The sequence below is a fragment of the Bos indicus x Bos taurus genome, chromosome 14 (genome assembly GCF_003369695.1).
Source record: "Bos indicus x Bos taurus breed Angus x Brahman F1 hybrid chromosome 14, Bos_hybrid_MaternalHap_v2.0, whole genome shotgun sequence".
NCBI lineage: Eukaryota > Metazoa > Chordata > Mammalia > Artiodactyla > Bovidae > Bos > Bos indicus x Bos taurus.
Window position 1 is genome coordinate 19,075,919 of NC_040089.1, and position 21,512 is coordinate 19,097,430.

Below are 21,512 nucleotides of genomic sequence, written 5' to 3' on the forward strand. Positions count from 1 at the left end.
CTCCTGCATTGCAGGCGGATTCTTTACCTCCAGAACCATCAAGGAAGCCCTATCATAACACGACAGAACACAAAATCAACTTCCATCAGCTTTACTCCAATCACTAACATCATTAACAAGTCCGTGTTCCACACAGCCCTCAGACTATCTTGAGAAATTTTTAATTCTTTTCTCCTGAAAGTTTGTCTTAAAAAGATGATGGAAACAAGACTGCAGTGAAATTTCATGACATGGGAACAAACAACATATTGTACTCAACTTGTGAGCCCTGGTTTATCTGACCAAGTCACTTAAACTTTTTGAGCTTCAATTATTTATGTACAGATTAGAGGGCTAGGTGCTGCTGCTGCTGCTGCTAAGTCACTTCAGTTGTGTCCGACTCTGTGCGACCCCATAGACAGCAGCCCACCAGGCTCCCCCGTCCCTGGGATTCTCCAGGCAAGAACACTGGAGTGGGTTTCCATTTCCTTCTCCAGTGCATAAAAGTGGAAAGTGAAAGTGAAGTCGCTCAGTCGTGTCCGACTCTTAGCTATCCCATGGACTGCAGCCTACCAGGCTCCTCTGTCCATGGGATTTTCCAGGCAAGAGTACTGGAGTGGGGTGCCATTGCCTTCTCCGAGGGCTAGGTGAAGAGTCTCTAAAATCTAAGCCCAGTGGTAACATTGGGAATAGAATGCTATTCCATCTCAATATGGATTTAAACATTTTAGGTGGGAGAAGAACCCAGGAAAAAAGCCCATACTGGACTCTCTATAGTTGGTGTTGGAAATCATAACCGCTCTCTCTTGGAATGACCCTACCTTCAGCCACAATTGTAATAAAACACTACAGCTCACCACTACTGTTATTGCTGCTATTTTTCCGGAATGCTTTATAGCATTCTGAACTCTTTTCTTTTATTCTTTTCTGCTCCTCTCCCCCTCCTCTTTCTCTCACTCTTTTTTTCTCTTTCTTTAAATATTTCTTGAGCATCCACATGCACAATCACAAATGTTAGCCACTAGGGAGAGAGTGGTACAAAAAACAGACATAGAACTGGGTCACATGAAATTGAGGATCTAAGTCTAGTTGTTTCCTCCAACCATGGCATGAGGTCATCATACCATAACAAAGCCAGTGTTTAAGGATGCAGATTTTAGAGAAATTCTCACCAAAAGTCATAGTCTCACAGGCCTAGAGGCTGGAAGGGATTTTAGACTTTTATTATTCTAATCTCATACAAAAACATTAGAGTATCTGATAAATGTTACTTAACCTCTCTTGGAGCACTTCCAGTGATATGACACTCTCTTCCTCACAGAAAAATCCATCCCACATCTTCAGCACCAAACAATACAGGAAAATCTCTTTCAAAAAAGCTAGCATGCCCTTGGCAGAATATTTTGCAATGCCTCCTGAGATATTGCTTTCAGAGGTCATTTAATAATCTTGATAATTAAAAACATTTAGTTTGAAATGATTAATATCTTATATTGACAAGAAATATTTCAAGTCTAACAAACATCTTAAGAAAATACTTCATTTGTGGTTCTGCAGCAGTTCAAGTTTGAAGTTGGTTGTTTGAAGAGAGACAAGGCAGATGGATTTTAATGTTTTGTTTTAGTTTTTTGATTGAAAAAGAGTGCATTTAAATATGTAAATATGATGGGTCTCTAGTAAAAGATGGATAATGGATTTATTTATCTACTCTCACTCTCTTCCATAACCCCAATAAAATGCCAGTAAAAGATTTTGCAATGCATAAATATTTCCACAAGGATCAGGAGAAATAACAGAGGTGAAAATGATAATAAAATATTGGAAGATAGAAAGTAGGTATATTAGTAGTAAATGCCATAGTGAATTCAAGAAACCTAAACATTAAAAGAGAACTGGGAGAAGTTCCACTTGACTTGCCCAAATTCCCTAAAGGCTAGGAACTGTTAACAGTTCCCAAAAGGGAGAAGACATGGGGTGGCATAGTAAAGACAGCTGATAAAAAGTCAATTTGAGGAAGAGATATCCAGATCTTGTCCCTAATTTCACAAATCTGGGGATGAGCCAACCTTTGGAGGTTTATTTTTAAGAAGAGATAGGCTTTATGTGAAGAGCATCAGGTACACTTGTGAACAGAAGTACCTTTCCAAAAAGAGGAGAATTAAGTGCAGTATATGTTGTGCTGTGCTGTGCCTGTGTGCTCGGTTGTGTTCGACTCTTTGCAACCCTGTGGACTGTATAGCCCACCAGGTTCCTCTGTCCATGAAATTCTCCAGGCAAGAATACTGGAGTGGGTAGTCATTCCTTCTCCAGGGGATCCTCCTGGCCCAGGGATCAAACTGGCATCTCCTGCATTGGCAGGCAGATTCTTTTACCACTGCCACCTAGGAAGCCTGCAGTATATGTTAATCTCATCCAAAAAATTTTAGAGAGATCTAGAGATCCACTCAATAAACAAATGGGTTTTCTTGGAATCAATTTTGCAAGCCTGAAAATTGAGTCAGAGATACATCTTGGAGTGATCAACTTAGGAATAAAGAGTCCGTCAAGATGACCATCACATGTAAAAGATCCAACACGGGAAAAAATGAAGGAAACCACTGAGGGACAAAGGAAAATGAAGGGAGCTGTGTCCAGACCAGGACAGAAAGAATGCCCTGGAGGAAATTATATTAACAGTGAAAACTGGCAGAGCATTGATGTTTAATTTGTGGTTGCACTGTGTTTGATAGATAGAAAACCATCAAATGTATAAACAAACCGAAAAACTTCAGGAAAAACATAAAGCTGTTCAGAGGAGGAAAAAAAGTCACCATAGACTATAATGCAGAAAATTATGCTTTGATCTCTCCCTTTAGAAGGCTCCGAAAATTATGTACATATTATGGAACACACTGAGGATATTAAACCCAAGTTCAGTCTGAGTATTAATTTCACTTCATAAAATGTAAATAACTATTAAATTGACTAAAATAATAAAATAATATTAAGAGGTAGGTAGGTAGATAGGAAGGCAGAAAAAGTCAATGTATGTAGAACACAGGAGGAGAAAATAAAGCTAATCTCTCATCTTCCATGGTGGGAAAACTGGTTACTAATTCCTAAAACTTCTTCAAGAAGGAATATAAGCAAATTATACAGAGATTCAAAGAAAAATACTAAAGAATCAGTAAAAATACTTGAAAGATGTTATATCTGGAGGGAACAAAATGGGCAAAGAGGCAGAAAGGAGTCATTGGTTTTCATATAAATGAATCTTTTCTCAGGAGCAACCTGATTTTTATTAAGGAGTAAGTATAATTTAGATATTAAAACAAGAAAAATGTATAAGTTCCCTACAAAGCACCAGGGCATCTGTTAACAGACTAAAGAGCCAAAAAGGAAAAGGCCTTCCCCTGACCAAAACTCAGAATTAATGTTGACAAAGCCTTACATTCTGGCCCAGCTGACGAAGAACATACTCACCTATCTGGAAACAGACAACCCAACATCTGGGTCTGAAACACTGAATACACGTTACCTTCTTCCTACCTGCTACGTCAGATATCTAGAAGCTATAGATGCACTCTTCTGTGGGTTGAACTTGATTGCCTGTTTTTACTTCTAGCACATGTAGGCAGAAACCAGGACTTAATGTAAAGAAGTGTCTCAAAGCTTTGCTTTGGAAATTCCTAAAACACTACAAAGTCTATGGTTACATCAGATTTAAGTTAAATGGCAGACAGGAGAATTAAGGCCACTGATGTCCAACCAAATAACCTAAGTAACCTCAGAGATTACCTGTCAATCTCACTAGGTCTTCAAAATGGCAAAGAATACTCTGTCTCTCAAACACAAATACACACACAAAAAGGTAGCTGAGATAGACTACAAATTTTTTTTTTTCTTAAAATAACTTAGCTGGCTTTTGCCTGACCCATTGACTACATGGTAGCTAATCAAAAGGAACCCCACCTTATAAAAACAGCATGGAGGTTCCTCAAAAAATTTAAAATACAATAGCATGTGATCCAGCAATTCTACTTCTGTACACTTATCCAAAGGAAATAAAATCCCTATCTTGAAGATATACCTGCACTCCCACATTCATTGCAGCATTACACAGAAGCGAGGACAAGGGAAGAACCTAAATGTCCACTGATGAATGAATAAATTATAAACATAGATGCATATATATGGATAGGAAAGATAGATAAATAGAATGGAACATGATTCAGCCTTTGAAAATTAAGGAAATGCTGCTTTTTGTGACAACATGGATGAAACTTGAGGGCATTAAGTGAAATAAAACCAGACAGACACAAATGCTATATAACATCACTTATATGTGTGTTAGTCACTCACTCGTGCCCGACTCTTTGCAACCCATGGACTGCAGCCCACCAGGCTCCTCCGTCCATGGGATTTTCCAGGCAAGGATACTGGAGTGGTTTGCCATTTCCTTCTCCAGGAAAATTTCCCCACCCAGGGATTGAACCCAGGTCTCCTGCACTGCAGGCAAATTCTCTACCAACTGAGCTACCACAGAAGCTCCCCACTTATATGTAGAGTTAGGAAAAAAGTCACTCAGAGAAGTAGAGAGTAAAAGTATTTATCTGAAGCTGTGGGGTAGCAAAAGCAGGAAGACGATAGTCAAGGAGCACAAAGTTTCAGTTATAAGGTGAATAAGTTCTGAGATTCTAAGGTATTAACATCTTGACTACATTCATAATGTTGTATGCTTGGAATTTGCTAAGAGAGTAGATCTTAAATGTTCCCACCAAAAACAAAAACAAAAAACAGTAACAGTGAGGTGATGGATGTGTTAATTAGCTCGATTGTGGGAATCATTTCATATACATATATCATGATATACAAATATATTTCAAATATATTACAATTATACTTCAACTATATTACAATTCTATTTTTCACAATTATACATCAATAAAACTGGGGGAGGGAAATGAATCCCCACCAACTCATGAAGAGTTCTATGTTCACATGCCCGATTGACAGGCAAATGTAATTGTAACTGGGCTTACAATGAAATTCCAACTGACTCAAGCAAAGCAGTCAATGAAGAGAGCCAACTAAGCCTGTTCACAAGGCTCTTTTAATGTTTCCTGCCTCTTGAGTTCTCTTTGGGGGTCTCAGGATCAGAGGAAACTAAGACTTTTCTGGAGGCAGATTCCTACCTGGATGAGAACAGATATTAAATAGAATTCCCAGGATTCCATTTTCTATTAAATCATCTTAAGCCAGAGTGTTACAGATGCAAATGATTGTGCAATAGCATCTGTATGCAAAAATGACTCACTCATCTTGTTAACAGAAGGTTCAATGTGAACAAAGACTGCAGACGACTGCCAAATTTTCCATGTGTACCTCTCTAGAGCAGCATTACATGTGACCATGCGAGTGTAGCTTCATCCTGTAGTACCTCCCAGGAGTAGGCAGAATTTTCATATTCAGTTCTTTGGATGATCATTTTTAGGTAAAATTTGAAGACTTATCTTAATGTTTGCCTCTATTTTCAGTTGCTTAACCAGCATTTGGAATTGCAGTCATTAGCATGGGTTCAAAAGCTTCCCACCAGATAAATTAAACACCAACCAAGCAGAATTCACTACTGATCACTTCACTTAATGTCACTTTTAAATTTAGATCAGAAATGTGCTATGAAATAAGGATCAGATCAGATCAGTCGCTCAGTCGTGTCCGACTCTTTGCGACCCCATGAACTGCAGCACGCCAGGCCTCCCTGTCCATCATCAACTCCCAGAGTTCACTGAGATTCACGTCCATCGAGTCAGTGATGCCATCCAGCCATCTCATCCTCTTTCGTCCCCTTCTCCTCTTGCCCCCAGTCACTCCCAGCATCAGAGTCTTTTCCAGTGAGTCAACTCTTCGCATGAGGTGGCCAAAGGACTGGAGTTTCAGCTTTAGCATCATTCCTTCCAAAGAAATCCCAGGGCTGATCTCCTTTAGGATGGACTGGTTGGATCTCCTTGCAGTCCAAGGGACTCTCAACAGTCTTCTCCAACACCACAGATCAAAAGCATCAATTCTTTGGCACTCAGACTTCTTCACAGTCCAACTCTCACATCCATACATGACCATTGGAAAAACCATAGCCTTGACTAGATGGACCTTTGTTGGCAAAGTAATGTCTCTGCTTTTGAATATGCTATCTAGGTTGGTCATAACTTTCCTTCCAAGGAGTAAGCGTCTTTTAATTTCTTGGCTGCAGTCACCATCTGCAGTGATTTTGGAGCCCAGAAAAATAAAGTCTGACACTGTTTTCACTGTTTCCCCATCTATTTCCCATGAAGTGATGGGACCAGATGCCATGATCTTTGTTTTCTGAATGTTGACCTTTAAGCCAACTTTTTCACTCTCCTCTTTCACTTTCATCAAGAGGCTTTTGAGTTCCTCTTCACTTTCTGCCATAAGAGTGGTGTCATCTGCATATCTGAGGTTATTGATATTTCTCCCGGCAATCTTGATTCCAGCTTGTGTTTCTTCCAGTCCAGCGTTTCTCATGATGTACTCTGCATATAAGTTAAATAAGCAGGGTGACAATATACAGCCTTGACGTACTCCTTTTCCATTTGAAACCAGTCTGTTGTTCCATGTCCAGTTCTAACTGTTGCTTCCTGACCTGCATACAAATTTCTCAATAGGCAGATCAGGTGGTCTGGTATTCCCATCTCTTTCAGAATTTTCCACTGTTTATTGTGATCCACACAGTCAAAGGCTTTGGCATAGTCAATAAAGCAGAAATAGATGCTTTTCTGGAACTCTCTTGCTTTTTCCATGATCCAGCAGATGTTGGCAGGATACATATATGTAATGTGTATATCCAAACTTAATGATTAGGAAGTGGTCTCTTAAGTCAGATAGGATTGACATTATATTTTTGTTCTTTGCCTTCTAGTTACATGACCTGGGTCAACTTCAGTTTTCTCATTTAAATAAACTTGAAATGAAATTAAACACAGTATCTGGAGTGGTATATACTCAAGAGATATTGGTTATTAAAATTATATCATTTTATTATTAATACTTCCATGTAATTCTACTTGGAGATGATTCATTTTTCAAATGACACCATATTTCTCAAAAAGTATTTTCAAATGACAACGTATTTCTCAAAAAGTTTGACACTGATTGTTGATTGAGCCCTTCTGAATAATTTTAGAAAGCTTGTAAGAATCAGTCATATTTTTTGTTATATTATACATTGTTATCAAGTATAAAAACTTTTTTTCAGAGAGACCCTGAAATATATTTACTTAAATTACCTCTTCTATCTCATTGATTCTTTGCAAGAAAAATTAATATGCCCAAACAAATAAAGAGATAAAACATCTCTCTCATATTCATACATGAATACTAGAAAAACCATAGCTTTGACTATACAGAACTTTGTTGGCAAAATGATGTCTCTGCTTTTTAATACACTGTGTAGATTGATCATAGCTTTTGTTCTAAGGAGCAAGCATCTTAATTTCATGGGGTGCTGCAGTCCATGAGGTTTCAAAGAGTCACACATAACTGAGTGACTGAACAACAGCAGCAATGGCTTTTCCAGTAGTCATGTACAGACGTGGGACATGGACCATAAAGAAGGCTGAGCGCTAAAGAATTGATGTTTTTGAACTGCATTGCTGAAGAAAAATCTTGAGAGTCCTTGGACTTCAAGGAAATCAAATCAGTTAATCCCAAGAGGAAATCAACTCTGAATATTCACTGGAAGAACTGATGCTGAAGTTGAAGCTCCAATATTTGGCCACCTGATATGAAGAACTGACTCACTGGTAAAGACCCTGATGCTGGGAAAGACAACACAAAAGGAGAAGGGAGTGGCGGAGGATGAGATAGATAGATAGCAACACCAACTCAATGGACATGAATGTGAGCAAACTCTAGGAGACAGTGAAGGATGGATATCCTGGGGTGCTGCAATTCATGGGGTGGCAGAGAATCGGACGTGACTTAGTGAGTGAACAACAAAAAGCAATGGAAGAGTGATGCCTGTACACTTCCCATGGATTCCTTTCACACATATGCCTTTATATGTAGCTCACAAATGTAGGGGGGCTTCCCAGGTGGTGCTAGTTGTAAAGAACCTGCCTGCCAAAGCAGGAGACTTAAGAGATGTGGTTCAGTCCCTAGGTCGGGAAGATCCCCTGAGGTAGGAAATGGCAAACCACTACAGTATTCTTGCCTGGAGAATCCCATGGACAGAGGAGTCTTGTGGACTACAGTCCATAGGGTCACAAAGAGTCGGTGGGACACGACTGAAGCAATTCAGCACGCAGAAAGGAAGGGTCAGAAAAAAATATATATTTTTTCTGTTCATGGGTCTCAAAGAGAATCACATAAAAATCTGAGGCATCAATTACTGCAGTATCCTAGATTAAACCAGCTGCTCCGACTGGCTGCAAATTTGGTGGATATTCTTTACAGACATGGTTGATTTTTTTAAGTAAGTCTGGGAAACAACTGAGGATGAAGGAGGGTTCAAATAGTTTATTATTATGGCCAAGTGTCCACTGTCCTTTCTATAAGAATAGTTTATTTTCCTACCTAGATGGCATGAAGTTTAACAGTTTAACTTTTTTTATTTGACCAATGAAATTAGCCGTGATGTATGCCATACCCATGGGGCTTCCCAGGTGGCTCAGTGGTAAAAGAAAATCCTCCTGCCAATACAGGAGATGCAGAAGATGCTGGTTCAATCCCTGGGTCAGGAAGATCTCCTGGATGAGGAAATGGCAACCCACTCCAGTATTCTTGCCTGGAGAATCCCAAGGACAGAGGAGCCTGGCAGACTACAGTCCATGGGGTCACACAGAGTCGGACACGACTGAGAATGCACACACACGCAGGTGCCATATCTAAGCAGAAGCTTTTAGAGTGATTTTATGGTTCTTTTTTTTTTTTTTTCTTTTGTCTCTTTACCCTCTTCCATGGAAACGTCATTCCAAGATGGCAGCTCTTTGGTCTGGATCAAACAATGGAGAAAACATGTGGATCAGAATAACAATCAAAGTGAGCACTAATAGAATTACAGAAAATAAGCAAAGGTTATGTAACACAAGTAAGAAAGAAAACTTGGTTATGTTTAAGACATTGAAATTTGGGAGTCATTTTTATCACATCATAACCTAACAAAAACTGATCAGTAATCTATAGGAGAGGTATTATATTTAATATACTGTGCATACAAATGCCACTTCAATTCTTCCAAAAGTAAAACAGCACATTGCCTAACAATGATTAATCCCGATGTATGTAGTAGATATATTTCACTTATGAATTACTAATATATGGTAACATTTCATTTGTGGATTACTAGCATACAATAGCAGTATATATTTTGAACATCCTCCCTGTATTTTAATCATTCCCCACATTATAAAGCCTGCTCTTTGTGGGTAGAATTCAGAACATATCCTTTCGGTGCAAACTGTGAATTTTGTCCTGATACAGCTATGTGAGATTGGAAGTTAGAATAAAGCAAAGATCTACTGAAGCTTCATTCAGAGAAACTGATTTCTAACAAACATGGAACAGAAACATTTAAATCTTCAGAAGTAGTAGCTGATGGGAAACAGTTCTGTGTTCTGTCCAGATTGAAAGGAGATGGACAGCAGTGACCCTAAGAAGATCCTGCCACACTGTCCTACATTGTGCCTGGCTTCACAGCTTCAGAGTTCATGTCTCTGTAACTTCTAAACCTCCTTTAATAAAGCTCTTTCTTTTTAATTAAACTAGCCAGCAATAACTCTGCTGTTTGCAAGTAGGATCCCTAGTAGCTCAGATGGTAAAGCATCTGCCTGCAATGCAGGAGACCCAGGTTTGATCCCTGGGTCAGGAAGATCCCCTGGAGAAGGAAATGGCAACCCACTCCAGTATTTTGCCTGGAGAATCTCATGGACAGAGGAGCCTGGTGGGCTACAGTCCGTGGAGTCACAAAGAGTCCGACACAACTGAGTGACTAACACACACACACACACACATCCAATATATATCACATGTATACTGATATTTGGGAACAGAAAAATACTGCATTTTACTATAATTTGTACATGAAGGAGGATGATTCATTTTCCCAGTGTCAATCGAGATTTCCTAGAACATGACACCCTCCACCACTTTCATAGGCAGAGATTCAGGGAGAGGAACTTCGTTACAGAATTGGATAGTGTCAGTTTCTTGACTATTTCTGGAAAACTACTTTGCATACATACATACATACGTACACTCCATTGGCTCATCCATCTCTCTTCTTTCATTCATTCTCCCCTAATCAAGCCCTCATCACATCTTCCAAGGACGACTTCCATGGTTTTCCTGCCTCTAGTTCCTCAACAATCAAATCCAATTTTCAGGCTGCTGCCAGGACAGATACTTTTTCTTCAATATTTAACAACTATTCACTGACTCCAGAAAAATCCATCACAATGTGGTCCCAATCTACCTTTCTAGATTCATTCACAACTAAATACTCTCATGGTGTCCTGCCTTTCAGACACACAAGACTTCTGAAAAGTGTCCTCGGTGGCACCTTACTCCTAAACACTTTGGTTCAGCCCACCACCAAAAACGTCTTCTACCTGGCCAGTGCCTTTCATTCTGCACGCATAGAAAGTTGGAGAGAAAAAAAAGGACACTCTACCATCCTTCAAAAGAAACTCAAATACTACCCGTGTAGGGAGCTTTTCTCACTCCTGTGGGGGCACTTGTCACTTTCAAAGCACTGTGTACCTCTATGTGTCTATTTGCTTGTATTATTTATTTGCAGGTCTCCACATATGCATTACATTGTAAACTGTCATAGAGCAGAGGTCAGATTGAATCATGTCTGTAATCCCAGAGCAGTGTTAATATCCCTGTCTCTAATTAGTACTCCAAGAGTGTCTACAGATAGAAGAAAATAGTCCTGTACAGAGGAGAACACCTGTTACACAACACGATATGCATTTCCTCAAGGTTTAAATGGCTCTGCCTCGGGCACAACAACAGCCGCAGATTTTGTTCCCGTGCTGTAGAGGAGGCTGTAGAAAGTGATGAATGAAAAATGTTCTCAGGAAAGATCAGATTACTGGGATGCCTTTAAGGGAGAAAAGATTCAATTTTGATGTGCATGTTTAGACTGCTGACCATGACTTGAATGTTTGGAAACAGAAAGGGAGCAAAGTCCAGCTTCCGCTTTAAGTGTAGTTCCATCAATGTTTAATTATGGATTAAACTACTGGCATCATCCTAAAATAATAAACTCTCCTACGCAGTGTTACCTCATATGTGCTGTCCAGAGGGAATACACTCAGGCCAACACTTCTTTCAACAGAGGGAAATGCTGATGTAATGGACTCTAGCTGTTCAGTGAATCTGAATTATGTGAGAAGAGTCATATGAGTTTGGGTGGAGTAAAGTGGGTCACAGTGTGATTTTGTGCTTGATATCTCTGTCTCAGATAACGGAACTTCTTTTCTCTCTTCAAACAAAACAAATTTGAAACTATACAATTTAGTTATAAATTATTTGACTTAAACGTTGCTCAACTCCAGTGCTTAGCAAAAGGTGTAGAATTTAATAGGTATTTAATAAGAGTGCCGCATTGTGTCGAATTGCAAATGAATTGATGCCTCTTCATCTTCCTCCTTCACTCCTCAACACAAAAGAAGAAACTTAACCTGCTGCTCGGGTTATTCCATGAATATAATAATAGTGAACTATTTATAACTTTATAAATAGCTGTTTTAAAAAGCATAGTTATAAAAAAGCTTTTAAAAAGTTTCACTTTATGCTTTTATGATGCAAAAGATTTTTTATTTTAGTCAATGAGTCAATCATCTGCTTGACTCAAAATACTAAGTTGACTATATTTTACTGGACATATAGACACATTTCGTGTTCCCTTTTGTTGAGCTTCTCTCTTCTAAAATTTTGTGTTTTCTGGTCAAGTGAAGATATGTATATCCTCAATATATTTTGAAATCTATCCTTTTCAAATCAGTCATCTCACAAGTTCTTGATTCTGCAGCGCTGAAGTAGAAGGATTAAACCACACTTAAATTAAACTGAAAACCTCTCTAGAACCGAGAACATGTAGGAGAAACCTTCAGAGTCTTTATATTACTAAAGGATAATTTAGCCATTTAATAATTGCTTATTATTAACTTAGTAACTTAATACTAAAATTAAATGCAACAGAGAAGAAGTAATGAGTTCTTAAACATCTGCAAAGGAGAGAAAGTGGGTATTTATAGATGTGTCTCCATCCAAAATACTCTTTGGGGGCAATAAATTTTTTGTGTGAACTTAATTTGTAATTCATCAGCTTGACCACATCAAAATGCAGCATCAGGAAACAGGCAAATAGGAAGGTTATGTGCTTTTGGGGAAAAAAAAGGAGATATTGAAAAAGCCAAGATTTATACAGCAAATTACTGAGAGGGGAAAAAAAAGTAATTCAATGAAACAGCTGTTATATATATATATATGTATATATATACATATATATATATACATATATATATATCTTTTTTTTGCCTATTCTGGGTATGATATAAAAGTGTAGACCCCTTCAAAACAGAATAACTCTTGCTTTCCCTAGAGTAAAAGAGAATCGATGCTTGTAGTTACACACAAGTAAAAAAAGAAAAAAAGCAAGTAGCAATTCATATGCTATTATTCAGTTTTAGATCATGAAAGAGATTAATTACCATGAAAGTATTCATCCCTAGTAGTACTAGGAAAAATAGACCCAGATAAAATGGAAATGGAAGAAAAAGCTCCCACTATTCTTCACAAATATTTATGAATATTAATTTTTCAAGTCTGCATAAAATAGAATTCGACTTCAACTGACCATCAATTGAGTACTGTTGTAACTATTCATGTGACTAAAAATAAGTCTGTGACCCAGTGGAAATAACAAAATAGGTTGAAAACAACTAGGTTTTTTGTGCTCAAATTCTCCTTCTTTGATAAAACCTTTATTGCATTCTCTTGATAATTACTAATTAACATTGCTTATAGAGGGGTTTCCTTGATGAGTCAGTGGTAAAGAATCCTCCTGCCATTGCAGGAGACGCAGGAGACGCAGATTTGATCCCTGGTTGGGAAGATCGTCTGGAGGAAGAAATCGCAACCCACTCCAGTATTCTTGTCTGGAAAATCCCACGGGTAGAAGAGCCTGTTGGGCTACCATCCATGGGGCTGCAAAGAGTCAGACACAACTGAGTGACTGAGCATATAGACCCACATTGCTTGCAGAAAAGATGCCAGTCACTGTATCTGACACTACACAGTCACACACTGAAGATTTTTTAGAAGACAAATCTGTTGGAAAGGTATCACTGAATCATGCATGAGTCAAAGGCCAATTTTGACTATTTCTGTAAAATAACTTTGGCCCGAAATTTATCTTTATTATAAAAAAAAAATACAGTGCTTTTTTGTTTAAGTGGGAGAGGGTGGAAGAGTGAGCGGAAGGGAACTAACTTTTATTAAATTCCTTGTATGCATTAGATACGGTGGCTGATGCTTCCCACATATTATTTATCTATTCCTCACAAGACTGATATTATTATACCAAAATTACAAGTGAAGAAACGGAGAAGAAGAGATTACTAACACATCAAACGCATTATAGATAGCATAACAAAATAAGATCATTGGTGTTTCAGTGGAGACACCAAGATAAACAAATAGAGCATTCCAAAGGGCCAGACCAAAATGGGAACTGTCAATGTTAATGTTCTAGACTGGTTTCTCAAACCTTGGTCCCTGCATGAAAAATGATACTTGTCCCAAACTGAGTAAGTATGAATTAAAAATTCAATAGAGTGAAAAGAGAGACTTCAAACAGAGTTGCCACCATCTCTGAATCACATGGGGGCTTCCATTCTGCTTTTGGCCTAGTAAGAGAAGCCCCACCAGGACTTCTTGCAGAGCTTCAGTTGAGTTTGTTAGGCATGGTAGGGCAAGATCTGACCCCTGCCCAGAAGGCTAGAGGGCAGAACAGGTGGGTGGAAAAGCTACATCACTAGCTAAGCTGTGGTCAGGTGCACCTGGAATTGCACTTGCCACTGAGAGGTGGTCTGAAAGTACAGCATGCTTCCTGTGGATCATGGTCTGGAGGAAGAGAAAAAGGAGCCTAGAGCCTTTTTTTTTAAGTTCTTCCCAAGAGAGTCTTCCAGAGGAATATTTGGTTTCTAAAAGTGAAGGTACCTGTCACGAGGTCCTCGGAAGAACCAACAACTGTAAGGATGCAATCAAAGAATGGGCCTTGCCCTGGGAATGGAGGAGCTGCAGCTGGGAGCTTTCAAGAGGACTGATACATATGAAAGTATTAATCACTCAGTTGTATCCGACTCTCTGCAACTCCATGGACTGTAGTCTGCCAGGCTCCTCTGGCCATGGGGTTCTCCGAGCAAGAATACTAGAGTGGGTAGCCATGGCCTTCCCCAGGGGATCTTCCTGACCCAGGGGTCGAACCTAGGTCTCCTGCATTGGCAGGCAGATTCTTCACCATCTGAGCCACCAAAGAAGCCATCAGGAAGCTATTCCTTGGTGGCTCTGACACTAAAGGATCTGCCTGTCAATGCAGGAGGCTCCGTTTCGATCCCTGGGTTGGGAAGATCCCCCGGGGAAGGGCACAGCTACCCACTCCAGTATTCTTGCTCAGAGACCCCCATGGCCAGAGGAGCCTGGCAGAATACTGTCCTGTGGAGTGTCAGAGTCAGACTTGACTGAGCAGCTATCACTTTCTCAGGTAACTTGCAAGATGTGAGTTTTGTTTCTCCCCCTTCTGGATTCCGGAGAAGGCAATGGCAACCCACTCCAGTACTCTTGCCTGGAGAATCCCATGGATGGAGGAGCCTGGTAGGCTGCAGTCCATGGGGTCGCTAGGAGTCAGACATGACTGAGCGACTTCACTTTCACTTTTCACTTTCATGCACTGGAGAAGGAAATGAAAACCCACTCTAGTATTCTTGCCTGGAGAATCCCAGGGACGGAGGAGCCTGGTGGGCTGCAGTCTATGGGGTCAGACAGAGTCGGACACGACTGAAGTGACTTAGCAGCAGCAGCAGCTTCTGGATTCAGGAACAGGCTTATGACATCCTTCTTCTCTGTTTCCCATGATGCTGGCACTGTGTGGACTGATTGATGCCACAGTTTAAATTGTAAATATCAGATGTCCTAGAGATCTCTCCGCCAACATGGAACCACCCACAAACTTTAATACAGCCTGGCTCCCGCCAACTGTCAATTAGTTGACGTAACGTGGAAAAAGGTGGAAAGGCTGACAACAAATGCAATGCCTAAAAAGTGACTTACCTGATAAAAGGAAGGAAACTGCTCCCTGAAAAACAACAAAAAGAAATAAAACTACATGTCTTCACCAGCCAAGAAAGCACCCAGCACAAAGATGCACCCAGGAGTCAGGATGTCTCTCAGCTACAAAAAAAGAAAAAAGCTGTCAATGTGCATAGAAGATATGCCAGTGGCAAAATTGCTTAGGTATTGACATATTTGGAAAAGAAATACTATGGCCTATTCTACTAACTTGGTGAAGTCTATTACTTTAGTATTTCTCCAAACCAACAAGCTAGGGCTACTCCAAGAGGTAACTGGAGAGTCCTCATGTATGTTCTATATGTCTGAATCACAGTAAGTATTCAATATTTATTAAATAAACCAAAATGAGTCTACATTTGTCAATAATGATAATACTGCTTCATCACAATATAAATATAACATTTGGACTGCTGTTTAAAAGTTAATTGCTGTTTAATCGTTCCTTTTTCATTCCTGTTCTAGCTTTTCATCGTTTAAAGAATAAAAGAACATAGCTGCTATGGCCTTAAAATTCTCAGACTTGAAACAGAAGAAGCAAATATAATGCCAACAATGGCTTGGGAAATAAGGAAATGGTTGGACATGGGAAAATTAAACTGCAAGGATGGTATGGGGTCTACGAGAATAGCTATCTCAAATCCCTGCCAGGGGTCAGCTAATGAATTAAGCATCCCAGAAGTAAGTCCATCAGAGGCCTCCCAAAGGCTGCACCCAGCCTTGACCTGCTACAGGGATACCAGGTAAGGCCCTTCACTGGCAGTCATGGGACTTTTATTGTTTTTGTTGTTTAGTCGCTAAGTCATGTCTAACTCTTTGCAATCCCATAGAGTTTTCAACCCCCACCTGACTCCTCTGTCCATGGAATTTCCCAGGCAAGAATACTGGAGTGGATTGCCATTTCCTTCTCCAGGGGATCTTCCCAATCCAGGGATCGAACCCACCAGATGCATTACCACATTATTCTTTACCACTGAGCCAGCAGGGAAGCCTGTTCTTGGGACTTTGGGGGCAGGCAACTTTCTAAGTCTTTCCATCAGCCTTTCTGAACTTTCTTAGAACTTCATTGTTGTCTTAGAAACTTCTCTTCCTTCCCTCTTTCCTTCAAAGGATCCAGTCGGTGTCATGATCACACTCTTTCAACTTCCTGGATTTTTTTCTCCCTTTCTCCTCATGGGCTCTTGCAAGTCTGACCTGAGTTTAGAAAGGTCAGCTCTGAGAAGCCAGATAACTAAGGAGCATGTGTCTAATGCCCAAATACTTCTGAAGAAATCATAATCCACTTTTCCATGCCTAATTCAGGATGTAATAGATGGGGAAACAGTGGAACAGTGTCAGACTTAATTTTGGGGGGCTCCAAAATCACTGCATATGGTGACTGCAGCCATGAAATTAAAAGACACTCCTTGGAAGGCAAGTTATGGCCAATTTAGATAGCATATTCAAAAGCAGAGACATTACTTTGCCAACAAAGGTCTGTCTAGTCAAGGCTGTGGTTTTTCCAGTGGTCATGTATGGATGTGAGAGTTGGACTGTGAAGAAAGCTGAGTGCTGAAGAATTGATGCTTTTGAACTGTGGTGTTGGAGAAGACTCTTGAGAGTCCCTTGGACTGCAGGGAGATCCAACCAGTCCATTCTGAAGGAGACCAGCCCCAGGTGTTCTTTGGAAGGAATGATGCTAAAGTTGAAACTCCAGTACTTTGGCCACCTCGTGCGAAGAGTTGACTCATTGGAAAAGACTCTGACGCTGGGAGGGATTGGGGGCAGGAGGAGAAGGGGACGACAGAGGATGAGATGGTTGGATGGCATCACCGACTCAATGGATGTGAGTTTGAGTGAACTCCAGGAGTTGGTGATGGACAGGGAGGCCTTGAATGCTGCAATTCATGGGGTTGCAAAGAGTTGGACACGACTGAGGGACTGAACTGAACTGAACTGAACTATTGTTTAAAATTTTTCTTAACAATCATCTGCAAATCAAAAATATATCCACCATGTTGATTTGCCCACAGCCAGCCAGTTTACAGCTTTCACTCCCTGGTATAAATCCTTACCAGTGTAACTTTTTAACCACTTCTACTAGGACTTGTTTTATTTTCCATTTCATTGTTCTCATTTCTTCATTGAAGGCAGAGAATTCTAGCTGTTCAAACGCATGCATGCTAAGTCACTTCAGTTGTGTCCAACTCTTTGCAATGCTATGGACTGTAGCCCACCAGGTTCCTCTGTCCATGGGATTCTCTAGGCAATAACACTGGGATAGACTGCCATGCCCTCCTCCCTGGGGACCTTCCCAACCCAGGGATTGAACCAGCGTCTCCTGCAGCTCCTGCATTGGGTGGGTGGATTCTTTACCACTAGCACCACCTGGATGAGTTCTTACAAAACCTCAAGCTGGAAATTCCCTGACGGTCTGGTGATTAAGACCATGCTTCCAAAAAAGGGAGTGTGAGTTTGATCCCTGGTTGGGGAACTAAGCTCCCACGTGCCACTTGGCCAAAAGCAAACAAACAAACAAAAAAAAAACTTGAGCTGAGATTGGGAGAGGAAGACTTTCTCCAAGAGAACACTTGAAATTAAAGATGCTTGGAGGGACCAGTTACCATTAAAGAAACACAAGCAGAATGAACACCCAGTTTTTTCCCTGAGGTCAAAGACAAGGAATAAACATTAGACAACCCTTCCTCCATCAGGGGCTGCGTCTGACCTAACATTTAAATGTGCTTTCAAATCACCTTTGAAATTTGAGAAGCCTATATAGTACCTTTGCTATCAAGTCTGCTTAGCCTGCAAAGCACGCCTTTAATGACAGTCTAATATCCTTGGGACAGCTACTGTAAGCCCTCTCAGTAAATCACTCCAACTGATGGGTTTAAGTTCTGTTATAGTCCAGTTAGTCTGATTTATGTGCTTTTCACATTCAAAGTATCTGTCTTGCTAGAAAACAAAACCAATATTTTGGTTGTCCTCTGCACAACGTTAGTAACTGGAGGTCCCAAACGCACATTCATTTGAGTTGTGCAGAGACAGTTACAGAATATAATTAAAAGGGATTTTTAGACCATATTTGTGGTGAGATTGCAGTGACAAACCTGTGTTAATGAACTTCCCTCTCAGTCTCCAAGCTCAGAAACAACCTCTGGTTTCCCTTGTATATGAGTCAAAGAGGATTCAACCTTAGGGACTATGAACACTGTCCATGTCATTTTAATCAATAATAAATGTCTCACATTGTCTGGTTCTTTTCTGCTTTATTCGACAATACTATTGCACGTCATTTGGATTTGCATCTCTGGATTTCAGAGCTTCATGGACTTTCCAGCTGGTAAGAATTGGCAGAACCCTAAAGTGGTTCCCTTCTCATTCCAGCCACTTTGACAAATGACTTTCCCTCTAAGAAATTCATGCACAAATGTCTACATTTTTTTTTCTGCACAGTCTCTGCATCTATAGCAGACTTTGAGTCCAAGAGTTCAGCTCTGTAATATTGCTTTCTCACCTGAAATTCTAGGTGTAGATTCATATATACAGAAAGTTTAAATTATTCTATCCATAAATAAATGGTGAGAGATTTGATTCACTGCCCAGGGATCTGAATCGATGTAAATCCTGTCCTTATTAGGTGATCCCAAATAGTAATAAATTATCTCTAGGCCTGCTTTTTGTCTATATAGTAAGAATCTTCTGCCGATAATATCTAAGTCCAGGGGCAAATCTGAAGGTTTTATGAGGTCTGCTGCTGCTGCTGCTGCTAAGTCGCTTCAGTCGTGTCCGACTCTGTGCGACCCCATAGACAGCAGCCCACCAGGCTGCCCTGTCCCTGGGATTCTCCAGGCAAGAATACTGGAGTGGGTTGCCATTTCCTGGTATATACAATTTAGGGGTTCTTTACAAGAAAAATAAATTTGAAATTGTGAACATAAAGTTATATATAAGAAAATATTTATTTACACTAAGGATTAAGAATCATTTGCTAATTTTTAAAGGATGACAATTACCATAGACATCACAGAAATAAAAGAAACTGAAATATTTTTATTAATTACCTGATACATCTCTGCATTACTTATCTCCTTATGTATTTTAGCAGTATATTCTTGTCTGACTCTTCATTTTGACCATAATTTTGTAATGTTATTCTCTACAGAGAAAGGAAAAAGACAATTTAGTCTTTCCTCTAGCAGGGGTGATCAAACCTTGTGTTGTTTTTTGTTTATTATTCAGAAAAGTTTCTTTCAGGTTCACAAATCATTGCTAATAATCTTACATAAACATTTAATATGTTGTCACATTTGGGGAAACATCTTTTGTATACAAGCTGTAAGATTCAGATCTTCCATATACCAGCTTCTGACTTCATATATTTGAAACTTTGTATCTTCTCTACTATCCATATACACCCAAGCCAGATGCTAATCTAATGCAACATTATTTCTGGCACCTTTGAGGGAATCAGAAAATGGCAGGTAAGTATATTCCTGAAAACCATTCCTATTATGAGATGGCTAGCAATAATTTAGGAGAAGGCAATGGCACCCCACTCCAGTACTCTTGCCTGGAAAATCCTATGGACGGAGGAGCCTGGTAGGCTGCAGTCCATGGGGTCTCGAAGAGTCAGACACGATTGAGCCACTTCCGTTTCACTTTTCACTTTCATGCATTGGAGAAGGAAATGGCAACCCACTCCAGTGTTCTTGCCTGGAGAATCCCAGGGACGGGGGAGTCTGGTGGGCTGCTGTCTATGGAGTCACACAGAGTCCGGCACGACTGAAGTGACTTAGCAGTAGCAGCAATAACTTAACAATACTTAGAAGAGACTGCAAATCACATAAATATAGCCCATTAAACCCAAAACTCCAGTTAAATATATCTTACTTTTTCAAATTTTATATATATATATATATATATGTTTGTTATATAGATTTATGTCTATAACCATGTGAAGATATTGCCAGGGATCATTCCAAGATCTTGAAAAGATACCATTAAATGAGGAGCCTAAAGTTTAAGTCTCAGTATCTTCATGGTAAATCCATTTCTGTCTTAAACCTTCCTAATTCCAAAACTGGTTCTGAAAATAGCTATAACTCAACCCTTTTCTTTTGATTTAAGAAAGAAATGAGGAAGAATAGAAAGATGTGAAAGATAAGGAATCATAAATACACAGACAAGTGGTTTAAATTATTTTGTGAATATGAACAACACTACTTCTAGCACATTTCCACTTCCTACATACAAACAAGAGTTGGTTGCAACGTTCTCTTGTCAATTAAGTATAATCTATATTGTATGATATTATTTAAGGACTGAGTTGACCTTGTTCTGAATACAGGATGAATTAGCTTACATTTAGTAATTTAGATTATTCAGGAAAGTTACTACCTTTAATTGCGATATAAGATTAGATGTAAACATAGGCACTGGTCCAGAAAAAAGGTGTCAGGGTTTTTTTTGTTGTTATTTGTTTACTTGGGATATTTTTGTAATTACAGAAACTTATAATAATAATTAGAGTAATTCCTGATTTGATCCTAGATATAAAAACATAGTCATAAACTGAAACTATCATCTTTAAGGAAATTTTATTAATTAATGGAAAAAGTCCAAGACTCTATACTTATCCATTCATTCAACAAACTTTTATTAAAACTTAGTAATATGTGGCAGGCACTGTGCTAGCAGAAGCATGCATATTATTTGTAACTCTGACAGTCTTTCCCAGGATCTCTAGGCATGTTGATTCCACTCTTTCCTATCTTTAAGTTCTGAGTTAGTTGGTGAAAAAAAACAAATAAAGCAAAGATGCTTCCTACTGTTATATGTTCCTCCTTTTATTGAATTTTAACAGATACAAAATGCTGCAACCTGGAGTAAAAAATCTGGCTTTAAATGCCCTTTCTGCCTCCTCCCCACTGTGTGATTCAGTCTGGTGGTCTTCAAAATGTGTTACTTACATTCTTCCCAAAATGCACAAAATTTAAGTTAATGTCTGTGATTTGGGGTATATTGTAAATATTGGTTATATCATGTTTTTAAATGTGTTCAGTAAATCTAATATCATAATGATAGATAGTTGCCATGTTTAAATATATATGAAAAAAATCTTCCTTAACAGAAATTCTATCTCATTTCTTTTCTCCTTTATCTCCTTGAACCTATTTCTCATTCCATTTCTCACA